Source organism: Oryx dammah, unplaced genomic scaffold (genome assembly GCF_014754425.2).
Source record: "Oryx dammah isolate SB20612 unplaced genomic scaffold, SCBI_Odam_1.1 HiC_scaffold_16, whole genome shotgun sequence".
NCBI classification, from domain to species: Eukaryota; Metazoa; Chordata; class Mammalia; order Artiodactyla; family Bovidae; genus Oryx; species Oryx dammah.
Genome location: NW_024070200.1, coordinates 2,106,126 through 2,112,356, shown reverse-complemented (window position 1 = coordinate 2,112,356; position 6,231 = coordinate 2,106,126). Strand labels below are relative to the sequence as shown.

The following is a 6,231-nucleotide window of genomic DNA, read 5'->3' as shown; positions in this document are numbered from 1 at the left end:
GTCCCCGCTACAGTCAGGCCTCCTGATCAAGATCCTCCAGGCCTTGTTTTCGCGGGGGCCGAGGGAGCCTGTACACAGGTGTTGCAACCCCCGCACACCTGGGGCAGCGCGTCAGCAGCAGAGCAGGGTGGCCCAGGGTCACTTGCAGGCAGTCCCCTCAGCAGCCCCCACCCTGCCCCCACCAAGAGCGGGCCTGTTTCTGGGTGGCCAGTGTCCATCCAGCTGAAGCCATGGGCTTGGAGTTGGGGGGAGTCTCATAAGGGACTTGAATCTAGAATATATATATATTTTAAAAACTCCTACAGCTCAGTAACAAAAGGCCGAATAACCTAACTTATAATCAGTAGTTTCTGAATGGATATTTCTCAAAGAAGATATACATATGGCCCATAAACACACGAAAAGATGCTCAACACTGTTATTTATCAGAGAGAATGCAAATCAAAACACAGTGAGGGGCTTCCCTGGTGACTTGCTGGTAAAAAATACACTTGCCAACGCAGGGGATACAGGTTCCAACCCTGATCTGGGAAGACTCTACGTGCCGTGGAGCAACTAAGCCCCAGGGCCACAGCTCTTGAGCCACAACTACTGAACTCACACACTGCAACTACGGAGTGAGCCCATGGGCCCGGAGCCAGGGCTCCTCAAGAGAGGCCACGGCGAGGAGAAGCCGGAGCAGCGCTGCTAGAGAGGGGCCCCTGCTCTCCGCAACTGCAGCCAAGGCTGTTCGGCAAAAAAGACCCAGGGCAGACAAAAATTAACTAAAGAAGTAAGTAAATAAAACCACTGTGAGAGACCACTTCACACCTGCTAGGGTGGGTATCATCAGAAAGTCGGACATGAGGAATGTTGATGAGGGTATGGAGACGCCGGGCCCCTCATACATTGCTGGTGGGAACGCAGGATGGTGCAGCTACTTTGGAGAAATACTCTACAGTTTCTCAAAAAGTCAAACACAGAGTCACCATTTGACCCAGGGATTCCACTCCTAGGTGGAACACTGCTGCTGCTGCTGCTGCTGAGTCGCTTCAGTCGTGTCTGACTCCGTGTGACCCCATAGACGGGCCCACCAGGCTCCCCCGTCCCTGGGATTCTCTAGACAAGAACACTGAAGTCAGCTGCCATTTCGTTCTCCAAGGCATGAAAGTGAAAAGTGAAAGTGAAGTCGCTCAGTCATGTCCGACTCTTCGCGACCCCATGGACTGCAGCCCACCAGGCTCCTCCGTCCATGGGATTTTCCAGGCGAGAGGACTGAAAACACACGTCCACACAAAAAGCTGTACACGTGGGTTCACAGCAGCATTATTACAGCAGCCCCAAACTGGAAACAACTCAAATGCTCATCAACGAATGTCTGACTAAACCGAATATAAAACACAGTATCACTCAGCTATAAAAACGAATGGGAACTAACTTCCTCGGTGGGCCAGTGGCTGTGACTCCACGCTCCCAATGCAGGGGGCCTGGGTTCGATGCCTGGTCAGGGAACACTAGGCCCTACATTTTGCAACTAAGAGTTCGAGTGTCACAACTGAAAAGATGCTGAGTGCCACAACTAAGACCCAGCAAAGCCAAATAGAGAAGGAAAAAATGTAAAAAATGAGCAGAGCATGGATGCAATTCACAACAATGAAGAACCTTGAAGCACAATGATAAGTGAAAGAAGCCAGTCACGAAAGGCAACGGATTACGTAATTCATTCTGTGTGACGCGTCCAGAACAGACACGCGTGTGTGGCCAGAAAGCAAAGCAGTGGCTGCCCAGGGCCGGGGGCACGGCGGGAAGAGGGGTTTGGGGTCATGCCAACAAGCTTGCAGGGTCTCTTTCTAGGGTAGATGAAAAGTCCTACCATTGACTGCGGTGATGGCTGCACAACTGTGAACATGCTAAAAAGCACTGAATGGTACGTGAGACTTCAGTGGGCAAACCACGCGGCAGGTGAATTGCATCTCAATAAAGCTGCGGTCCACACAGGAGAGGACACACGGCCAGGCTGGTGGGACGCTCCCACGCCTTGCCCTCTGCCTGCCCCGCCCTCGCCCTCCACTGCTTCTGGGTGGACCATGGAGGAGGCCGGCCTTTCACGGCTTGGTGTCTGACTCAGGATCCTTCTGGTGGAGGAGTCCAGGCTTGAGAAGGATGGCTTCTTTCTGGATTTCAGACTGCCGCCTGTGAAGGGGCCAGGGGCACTCACATCCTCCGCCTTAACCGGGTTCCGGAGTCACACGATGTCCAGAGCCCCAGGGGGAGAGGTTCCCTGAAACGAGCGCTCACTTCCACCTCCACTTGGGGTGGCCAGCGGGCGCCGAGGAGATGAGGACAAACGTCTGTCTGGTCCTCCAGACATGAGGCTGGTCTTCTGCCGTGAAGACGTTTGCCAGGAAACAGACAGGACAGATCTCGGCAAGACAATGGTGACAGGCATCTCAGGACAGGAAGCGAAGGAAATAGGCTGGTGGGGGGCTTGTCTAGGGGCCAGACCTAGAGGGAGGAGAATTTCAGCAGGTGGGAAGGGCATTCCAGTGAATTTCTATTATTTTTTCCAAACACCTTATATAAATGAATTAATGTTTCTCAGTTTTAATTTCAAATAATGGAACTATCAATCGATATAACCACATAAGCTACAGTTCTTCAGTTCAATAATTGTTCAGAATAAAGGAGTCTTGCAACCAAAATATTCAAGAACCACTGGCTCAGGGTCTGAGGAGCTGCCTGCAGGCAGGCGGTGCAGCGTCCACATCGAGCCACTGGGCCCTCCCTCCAGCCCAGCCCCTCAGCCTGGTTTCCTCCGAGACCCCCAAGCCCGTGCCCCAGCCACTCCGCCCAGGGGTGGATCCTGACCTACCAGCGTCCCTGGAGAAGGTCCTGGAGCCCTCACACCCTCGGTCACCTTGTGAAAGTCGTGAGGAAGCCCCAGGAGCAAGGACAGCAGCTGCCGAGCTCAGGCTCCTCGGGCTGGCCCTGTGTGCTGAGCAACAGGAAGAGGGGCTCTGTGCTCCCAAGGGTGCGCAAAGGAAGACAGCAGTGGAGTCTAGAGCAACGTCTTCCGAGGCAGCTGGGACCACAGGCGGTTCCCCAAGTCCCCAAACCCCGCCACCACCGCCAACCATGACCCCCAGGATGCTTAGACAGCCTACCCGGGAGCCCTGGACACCAGGAAGGGATCTGGACTGGGCCGCTCCGAGGGTCCAGCTGGGTGGATCTCAGTGTCAGGAGGCGGAGAGACCAGTGAGGGGCCTGCACCAGCCTGCAGGGGACCCTGGGCAAGTCCTTCCCCTTCTCTGGCCTTGGAGTCCCTCCTGAGGACAGGAGGCGCTGAGCTGTGCACTTCCGACCCAGGCCTCCCAGTCTCTGCCGGCAACTCACCCTTCACACCCTTCACGCCCTTCACGCCCCTCACACCCCTCATGCCCTTCCTACTCACCCTTCACATGCCAGCACCCTTAGCTCAGTCCCTCCCCAGCCCAGGCCCCAGGCTGAGCCCCCTGCAGGGTTCCCCCACCCCCCACCCCCCACCCCCGTCTACCTGCCCCTCTTCTGCCTCTCACCTCAAGTAGTCTGGGAACCTGTCCCTGAAGGAGGCCAGCCATTCATCCAGACATGGGCTGCCCCACTCCCCGCTGAGCTGGAAGACCTCCATGAAGGCCTCCAGGCCAGGGGCTCTGTCACCGAGGCCCTGCGGACAGGAGCTCCCAGCCTCACCCAGCGCAGGCCTCACCCGGGGTCGCCGCACAGGCCCCCAGGCCGGCCCTGCCGGGGAGAGCAGGGTCCTACACGCCCATGTCACCCCGTGAGCCCCCCAGGCTGCGCCCCCAGGCCCTGCCTCCCCTCTGCCCAGGGCTCCCAGGGCCGCCCTCAGAGACTGGCCTGGCACAGACAGGCCCGGCGGGGCAGGAGGGCACGGCCGGCTCCAGGCCGGTCAGGGAAGAAGAGAGACGCGCCGGGAAGGCGAAGGCGGCCCCTGGGAAGCCCCTTGAGGGTCCCGGGCTCACCTCCTGCCTCCCGAAAGTCTCACGCAGCTCCCGAACGTCCGTTTCCACCTGACCCCGCTGGTCTTCCCACTTCCGGGGCTTCAGCTTCTTGAGGTGGGTGACCAAGGCCTGGAGGTACTCAGTGAAGACCGCTCTGTACAGACTTTGCACAAGGCTCTGCCCCCCGCCGAAAGAAAGAGGATGCAAAAGGCTGGAGAGAAGCTGTCCCAGGACAAGGTCTCGTGGCCTCAGGGGCTCAGCCTTGCGGGTGGGGGCAGCAGAGCGGTCCAGAAAGCCCCTCTAGCTGGGTCTGTGGGGCCTGGCCCCCAACTCTGCAGGCCTAACCCCTGACCACTGGGCTTCCATGACAAAGCCACTCCTTCCCGGAGTGACCACCAGCTGGCCCCTCACCTCCCCCGGGAGACCAAGAGCCAGACTGACGACCAGGGTCGTGCAGCCCCGCCTGTCTCTGGCCGTGGGCCGCCCTGTTGGCAGAGGGGGATGCCAGCAGCCAGGCAGAGCTGACCCCCCGGGAGCCCCCTTCTGCTCCTTCCTACCTTGTACGTGGGAGGAGAAAGCAGGCCGGGGTAGCGCTCCAGGCCCCGCCGGAGGGATCGCAGAGCGTGCGCCAGCTCCTCGTCTTCCCTCCCGAAATGATGCCCCAGTAGGCTCTGAGCACAGGAGCGTCACAGTCACTGAGGCCTGAGCTCCCGTCCTTGCCCTTTCTCTCCTCCAGCCCTGCAGGCCCCACCTCCCCAGCCCTGCTCCCCGCTAGGCGCACAGCCCTGGACCAGAAAGGCCTGCATCCCAGGAGCCAGAGGCTTGCCCACTGTCTGCCCCTAAGCTCGGTCCACCTTCTCCTGCCGACTCCTGGAAGCCTCCCAGAGTCCATCTGCAACCCTTGACACCGCGTCCTCCCCAGAGCCCTCCCGAGTCTTCCTGGAGTCCCTCACTCTCCTCTGGGTTCCCAGCAAACCACAGCTTGGCACGAGGTCTCAGGGAGGCTTCCCCCCCAGTCTCAGCTCCAGAGACCTGCGGTGGGGGTCACAGCTAGACCCACCCCGCGGTGAGCCCTGGCCGCTCACTTCTCAGGGGAACATCAGACCAGATGTGCAGCCGGGGGACCTCCAGCACCCCATCTGCACGGGGCAGCCGCGTCAGCACCGTCTGTAGAGCTCAGAGCCAAGTCCTGCCGAGTGGCTGGGCCTGCCTGGAGCTTTGAGCAGACAGTGGGGCTCCATCTGCCCCCAGAGCAGCAGAACGTGGCGCTCGATTAGCAATGTCTGCCACAGCTTGGGGCGAGGGCCCGGCAGTGTTCTCGTCGGCCTTGGTGCCCTGGGAGGTGACATCTCCAGGTCACTCCAGCTCTGGATCTTTCCGTGTCTCACTGAGCCAGGCGCTCATATCTCTGGAAAATCCAATGGCGACTACCTCAGAAGGCCCTGGACCCCGTGGTTTCCACATCCGGGAGGACACCGTGCCCTCCCAAGGCTTCAGCTCCTGGGCCCAGCCCCTGGCATCTCCTGGGACCCCTGGGATCTGGGCGAGGCCCTACCCTGGAGGCAGCCAGTGCTTAGGGGGAGGCATGGGTCCCTGGGAACACCATGGAGGGGGCTTCATGCGCCTGGGAGGCACGTGGGGCAGAGCGGGATCGGGGCAGGGGGCAGGGTGTCAGGCCTCCACTGGCCTGGCAGGACAGGTGGCTCCACAGGTGGAGAGAGCCAAGAGCGGGTCTGCGCGTGGACAGAGGACCGCAAATGCGGACCCTGCCCAGGCAGGTGCCCTCTGTGAGGGTGGAGCCGGGCCCCTGAGCGGAGGCAAGGCCAGCCCCAGCCCCAGACCGCTCAGCCGCACGGGGCCCGTCTCTGGCCGACAGGAAGCTGAACCGTCCTTCTCCCGCTGCAGACCAAGGCCCAGGCCCGGGCAGGGCGGAGGCTGGATGCAGGTAACTCAAAGCTAGCTGTGCCTGGGCTTTGCTGTATCCCCGTCATTGCCCTGGGCTGGAGAGAGCCCGGGAGGCAGAGGCACCCTCTGGTCACATCACTGGGAGCAGCAGAGGCCCCCGCAAGGGCTGGAGTTGGGGGCACCTCACCCGGCACAGGCTTCTGGCCCCGGACACGAGGGCGTCCTGGCCCTGGTCCTCGATGGCGCTGATGATGCACAGCACCAAGTCTGCCGGGGGGTGTGGGCCTGGCCCAGATCCTGCCACGTTTTCCTGTTGGAGGAAACCCAAAGGGCCCGTGGGGCCTGGCCG

General features: G+C 60.5%; 2 long non-coding RNA genes across 2 annotated transcripts; both read right to left on the bottom strand.

Moving 5' to 3' along the window:
• Positions 1-1,677: 1,677 nt before the first annotated feature.
• Positions 1,678-3,773, bottom strand: LOC120875155. The gene is made up of 4 exons (XR_005723830.1): positions 3,555-3,773; positions 3,144-3,305; positions 2,852-2,974; positions 1,678-2,484 (listed from the first exon to the last, which is right to left on the bottom strand). It is a non-coding gene; the product is annotated as an uncharacterized LOC120875155 (long non-coding RNA).
• An 81-nt stretch (positions 3,774-3,854) lies between these two features.
• On the bottom strand, positions 3,855-5,310 carry LOC120875154. Its single transcript, XR_005723829.1, has 3 exons — positions 5,063-5,310; positions 4,535-4,648; positions 3,855-4,154 (listed from the first exon to the last, which is right to left on the bottom strand). It is a non-coding gene; the product is annotated as an uncharacterized LOC120875154 (long non-coding RNA).
• Between the last annotated feature and the right edge of the window lie 921 nt (positions 5,311-6,231).